At 32.1% G+C, this 7,118-nt stretch overlaps 1 long non-coding RNA gene across 6 annotated transcripts; it reads right to left on the bottom strand.

Moving 5' to 3' along the window:
- Positions 1 to 979: 979 nt before the first annotated feature.
- On the bottom strand, positions 980 to 6,019 carry LOC137489224 (uncharacterized). Of its 6 annotated transcripts, none has more exons than XR_011008609.2 (6): positions 4,540 to 6,019; positions 4,180 to 4,235; positions 3,641 to 3,700; positions 2,727 to 2,841; positions 2,351 to 2,462; positions 980 to 1,209 (listed from the first exon to the last, which is right to left on the bottom strand). It is a non-coding gene; the product is annotated as an uncharacterized lncRNA (long non-coding RNA). The 6 variants fall into 6 exon arrangements; XR_012399362.1 differs by having other exon boundaries at positions 4,170 to 4,235; positions 4,540 to 5,244; XR_012399360.1 differs by having other exon boundaries at positions 3,641 to 3,907; positions 4,540 to 4,642.
- Between the last annotated feature and the right edge of the window lie 1,099 nt (positions 6,020 to 7,118).

Raw genomic sequence — 7,118 nt, 5'->3', positions numbered from 1 at the left:
TCTCGCTGGTGTGCTGTATAGGTCAGTGTTGTGGGGATCTCCTGTTTGTTGTTATTGAATTATTGGATATTAAAGACTTCAAATTACTGCTTGTGTTTACGCCTTTTCTTCTGAAATTCATCTGTGTAACATTTATGCAAATAATTACAGCTGCATGCAAATTCATGCAACATAGACATGGAGCCATAAATGAATTGAAGAGATTGCCAAAAATTCTCAGTTGTTTCAGTAAAACCAGCTTTATTTTAATGTTTAAATTGCAGATGACATATATATTTTTGGTAACACTTTATATTAAGTATCTATCCACACCATACATACTGGCTTTTTACCTGACTATTATTAAGATATTAACCTTTTTATTAGCACTTATAAAGTATGGTCTTATTTTACATCCCTAATCCTACCTAAACTACTACCTGTCTATTATTCAGCTAAGCAGCCAATTAGTAGTTTATTGAGCTAAAAGTTAGTTAATGGTTTGTTAATAGTGTGAATCTTGCATTAAAATAAAGTGACCTTTTTTCAAATGTAAAATAACATGCTATTTTCAGCTACACTGTAAACGATTTCTTGTTAAATCAACAGTAAGTTACTGGCAACAATTATCCAGTAGCTGCTGTATTTCATAAAACGGTAACATTACTGTAATACTAATTACATTAGTATTACATTTACTGTAAAATGTAATACATCATTTTACTGTTGTTGATTTTTACTGTAACACCAATTACAGTAGTGATACACATACTGCAAAACTGAAAACAGTATTTTATTGTACATTTTTACCATGAAGAACTACGGTATTTTAACGTTACTTTTATTATTACTGTATAGTATTTTACAGTTATTAAATGTTATTTTATTTTATTTAATAGTGCTACTTTATAATGGGTAAAAATGTTCAAAAATTGCACAAGTGTCATTTTAACTGTTCAAGAAATACAAGAAAAATAAAGAAACTGAAACTTTAACTTCACAATAAAGGTTTATTGTGTAAACCATGCTAAAACAGTAGCAATAATTCAATATAACAAAGCAACAGAACACTAATAAACAATTGATCATTAAAACCAGTCAACAATTAATGCATCAAAAATTATTACAATTTTAAAAACAGGTAAAAATACTGCTACAAGACAGGAAATGATGAAGGCCAAATGATGTGGAAAGGGACAGTGAAAAAGGGCAGCAGCACTTTTGATGATCCTGCAAAAATGACAGGCAAAATCAATCACTGACGTAAAAACTAATCATCCCTCAAACCATTTAAATCATTCAGAAACGAAACACTGCACTGTTGTTTTTTTATACATATATATAAATATATATATATATATATATACATATATATATATATATATATATATATATATATATATATATATATATATATATATATATATATATATATATATATATATATAAATAAATATATATAACAGTTATAATATATATAACAGTTTTTTTAATTGTTTTTGTTGGTGAAATACAGTTTGTTGTCAATTCACAATTACACTAACGTTAATGGGGAAAAGATCAGCGGGCATTGTTCTTAAAGATTGCTATTCAGGTGTCCACACAGGTGTGTAAAAAATAAAGTCTCATCTTAACTTAATGTCCGACTCTGTATAGCTCGAATATCTGATTCCATGATCACACTACTAGTGCTTCCACGAATTTAAGAGGGGTGAACACAGTTCATTCTCACTTTAAGAGGCTACATATTTAAAATTAAATAAATAAAAATAATCTAATTTAACGTGACTAATGTTAATTAAATACTTTAAGGCTTTGAACACGTATAAATCCACTTCTAACTTACAGATAAGATTGCGTTAAAGAACATGAAAGCCGTGGGTGATTTTTTAAAATAATGCTAATGATGAGTTACTGATATTTGGTTTGCATAAAACAAAGTAATCACTAAGTATTCATTTTTGGCAAAATCTGCAGAGAGGCTCAGCAACACGAGGAAATGTGTTAAAGTTGAGTAGAGAACTAAAGAGCAGTCTAGCCTACTTAATGAAATGTTTGTGGTAATATTCTGCGGTCAATTCGTATTACTGTATTTTAATATGCAGCAGTGATGGCATGTCAGCGAGACAAATAAACATTTTATCGAGTCATTTCATACAATTTATTTATTTATTTATTTTTTATACAAACCCTCTAGTGACATTTCCTCAAACTAAATCATCATAACGTTACTGTGCACAGCATCAGTAAAACGTTGAGAATAATTTAAATACTTAATTTTTTAAAACAGTCACTGCTGATTACAAACTAACATTAAAGCTAAGCTTACAGAAATCCTGTATGCATGACAATATAAAGATGTATTACTCACTGATGTCGAAGCACTTCCAGGTCATCAGAGATGTAGACAGGACAGAATGTGTGCTATCAAATGAGCTCTTGTGCAGCCTTTGTTGGACATCCAGGTAGTATGTTCACCCACACTGTAAGAAACAAAAACAGAAACAATTTATTAAAATGTGAGGGATAGTAAACATGTTTGGTCTACAGAAAGAAGAAAATGTTTACTTTAAGCATTGATCCTAATGAATCTATTTCTAAACTACATTTAACCTTATCACGGAAACAGCATTTTTGAGCTTTTAGACCAGGGGTGCTCAACCTTGTTTGCTTTAAATTAGAATTAAAACAATAAATCTCTATGTCAAATAAAATACTTCAGATCTAAATAAAGCAGGTGTTTTTACCTAAAGGTTCCTTCCCTCCAGTAAGTTTGGCTGCAAATCCCTCCACATCTGTGCTTTATTCGGTTCTTGTCTTAAGAGTAACTGGTGTCGCATTCCAGGTCCATCACAATCTGGGCTAGAAGGACAATATGACAAAAGACAAGACACATATAAATAAAAGTCTCAGAATAAAATATTTATAGGAATAGTTTACTATTTTGCCACTATTTACTCCACGTGTTTTAAACTAGTTTGAATTTCTGTTAAACACTGAAGCAGATATTTTGAAGAATGTTAGTAACCAGTAACTATTGACATCCATATTTGAACCAAATTTCTTTAAAAAATACGAGTTTGTGTTCAACGGAACAAATTAAATATATAACTATTTTGAAACAAGTGGAGGATGCCAAAGATGCTATTATTTTCATTTTGGGGTGAATTGTCCCTTCAATTCAAGTGTCAAGCAATAGTCATAAAAACTGATGTGTCGCTTAAGGAAAACTAAATCAAGTACCTTCTTTGAACAAGCAGAATCATTATGCCATTGTATTCAGTGATTCTCTTACATTTTCTCACTATAAAACGATAGCTTCAACATGCAATCCATGTTAAGACAAAAATGAATAGCATAAAAAAACATATTGAACTAAACTTACAGTTTCCAGGCTGTTTGAAAAAAAACAAACACATATGCCCAGTAAAATTGCTAATAAACACAAAGACAACAGTTATAGAAAAAAATGTTTGTCTAATATTTACTCAGCACTTGGTAGGCAAATAGCATAGCCGTGGCTGTTTTAACACCAGATTTTTTTTATCTTAGGAACTGCTGGAAGAAGAAAAAGAGGTTGTACATGAAACTCCGCACAACAAATCTGTGAACAACTTGACATTTAAAAATCTAATCAAAATGAGGAAGACATCGACATTACCTTGAATAATCAAGTGAGGAGTGATTGGTAGCATCAGTTTTTCAACATCAATTATTGTAGCTGAAAAACAGATAAATATAATAAGAGTAAAATAAGACTTAACATTAATTAATCTAAATCTATGGTACAACCATACCAATCTGTATGGGGTTAAAATACATTTGTACACAAATCATTCCCTGACCCCATCAATTTCTCTTAGATTAGGATGAATATGACTTTGGCTTATATCTGTGTACTCAGAACGTACACTCACCTCAGGTACACCTGAACACCAAAAATTAAATGTACAATTAATGACACACTATACATCAAGCTCATTAACATTATTGAGAAATAGACAATTAATATGTATTTTGTTAATATTAACGTTAGCTTAAAATAATTCAACTGCATTTAATTTTCAGCTCCATTTAATAAAACAGTTAAGACTCATTTCATTATGAGTTTAGTTTAAATAACTAACTTACAGTTGAAAAATTTTACCATAATGATAGCTTAGTCATAATGACTAACGTTATGTGAAGACCAGAGCTTACCTTAACGGTAAACGTTTAACTTTTCATGGTGACTTCGCCTTCATCTCAGTGTTGTGCTGAAATAGAGAATTCATTAATGCAGTTACAATAAGTTGAAGTTATGTTTTTCAGGTAACTTAACGTATGGTCAAAAACTCACTCAAGCTAAACTTACTGTACAATACCTCGCAAACACTACAATGACCGCCTGGCGTCTGTTATTTCTTGTTTAAAATACCGTTTGTTAACGGATAGCGTGACATAACATAAGAACCTACAACTAATGTCACTTGGTTAATTCTTTTAAATTACACACACAATACACAGAAATACTTATAAAACAATCCTTTAACGGACAAAATTTGACTTTAGAACACTTACCGAGGATGAATTCGCTGGATGAAAGACGACAGGTGAATTTCAAATTAGGAGAGCCGTTGCCTGCAGGTCGAGTCGTGTCCGTTCGGTTCTATGAATCGGCTCCTTAGTGAACAGTAAAGAATCGAATCCGCCTAAAACAGATTCCTTTTTGTATATGATTCATTACTATTTCGTTATACTGCTTGGCCACGCGCATTTATACACTAATTATACACTTATTGCATATTGCTGAGTGTGCTTGTGAACACGTGTGATCAAATAATTCCCGAGCAAACGGTTCAATTCGGTTCAATACGATTCAGAGTCGCTCGAGTGCTGAACCGAACCAGTGCAAACGTGATATTGATTACAATATAGTAACATTGTTTTATATTCACTTTACCAGCGAAATTATTACATATATCTGACCTTGACAATACAAATAAAGTTCGTTTGAAGTGTTTTGAGAATTAATATTTTTTTCTCCCAGAATTCATTTCACATCAACAAGCAAATGGTAATGGCGGATGAGAAAGCCCAGCTAATATTATAAATATTGCGTTTAATATGTCACGAAATGAAATTTTAACAGTGTTTCATGCGAGAATGTAGTTCTTACAAACTTAAATCTGTGGTTTATTTATAGATATCATGTGTAAATTGTAAGCGTGCTTTGCCGATAGCGGAGATTCTGACCTCCAGGGTGTCCATCCTCACTCATGTATCCGGCGAAACGAGGTTATAATCGGCTAGACATGTGAGACTTGCCCCGGTCTTAGATGGCTCTATAATGAATGTGTTATGAAATTTAGTTTTAACCGTTTTTCATGCGGGAATGTAGTTGTTTTAAACTCAAGTCTGTGGTTTATTTATAGAGATGGTGGGTATTTTAAAATATTGTTTTGAAAATGCGGAGATATGTGACCTCCATGGTGATGACGGGTGCCCTAACCTCATGAATCCGTCTAAAGCAGGCTGGTCATTATGACATTTAAGCTAACTTTGGTTTCATGAATCAATTACTTTTTTTCCAGTTTACGTTTTGGTTAAGCACAAATTTATGTTGTTTAAAAATGATTTAATATTTTCATGTTAACCTTATAAAATTAAGGTGCAGTACACCCAAATATGGAAAACCAGGGGACAGCTTTATGCACTTAACAGTCTGAAGAAATAGGTTATTTTATTTTTCTTCACAAAATACTTTGTCAAAAAAAATAAATAAACATAATAATAATATAAAGTGTGTGTAGAGTTTTTCATGGTCATTTGCAGTACTGTATTTAGATGCACAGTAACTGATTTTTTCCCAAAATTCATTGTAAAATCTGCAGTAGCATACTGTTAATCATGTTCACAGTATGGAAATGTTGAGAATACATTATCATGCTGTGAAAACAGCAATATATACAGTAACACACTGTGCACAGCTTATACAGTAAACAACTGTTGAGAAATGCAGTATAATACCGTGAAAACAACAGAAATCGTTTACAGTGTACATACAGAACATTTCTTGTCTGTTCTTAAGTTAAAACATTAATATTGGGTTTATATATATATATATATATATATATATATATATATATATATATATATATATATATATATATATATATATATATATGGTATCACTTCAGTTTGATGGTTCCTTTTACACATTTTGCTGACTTAGTTAAAATATAACAAAATGCCAACTAATTCTCATTAAAGTATTAGCAGACTGTCTTCTTATCAGCCCCTTTCACACAGTGATACTGGTAAATATCCAGAAAATTTACGGAACGACTTTACCGGTAAATTCAAAAAAGCGCTGTTCACACAGGCAAGGACGTTACGAAATTTTTCGGTAAAAGACCACTCACACGTCAATTCCAAAATACCGTTAAATTATGACATTACTAACCAGAAATGAGCTCTAAATGTCTGCGCTTGTATTTGTAAACATTTGACTACATTACAAACTCTGTGGATGGATAAGTATTGTGAACAACTTCGATGAAAACATAAAGAGAAACACTTTTGCATGTCGAGATGTACATGATATGAGTGTGTGCTGGCGCTCACCAGCTGCTTCACTGGCACACGCGACGCGTCAAGCTACTGGAAGCAGAGCTTGAAGGTAATCAAACAACAGCTTATCATAAGCATCTTATCGATAATTATTTACACAGTTGGCATTAAGAAGGAGCATAGAAAATGTTATCTGACTAACATCTAGCAGCTAAATGTGTCTGGAAAAAGATTCAAAGGCTTTTATTTTCATAAACTGCGTGGAAATGAATGCGTCTGACTGTTCTGATTGACTAAAGTAGATGTCTCACGTCAGCACGTTCTATACATGCACACGCGCTTTCTGGCAATCTTCCTTCTGTTCACACATACAGACCTTTCCGGAAAATTGCCGGTAATTTTCCAGAAAGGTCTTTATGTGTGAAAAGGGCTATTATCTGCTAATAGTGATAACACATTCTCCTGACTCTAAGAAACTTTGCAAGTACATATCAATTTGCATTTAATCTCAACCTGAACCCCAACCCCAACTTTAATGTCTGCTAATAGACTAATAAGAATTAATTGGCATGTATTATGCAATGCAC

The sequence above is a fragment of the Danio rerio genome, chromosome 24 (genome assembly GCF_049306965.1).
Source record: "Danio rerio strain Tuebingen ecotype United States chromosome 24, GRCz12tu, whole genome shotgun sequence".
NCBI classification, from domain to species: Eukaryota; Metazoa; Chordata; class Actinopteri; order Cypriniformes; family Danionidae; genus Danio; species Danio rerio.
This window is presented reverse-complemented; position numbering and strand designations above follow the sequence as displayed.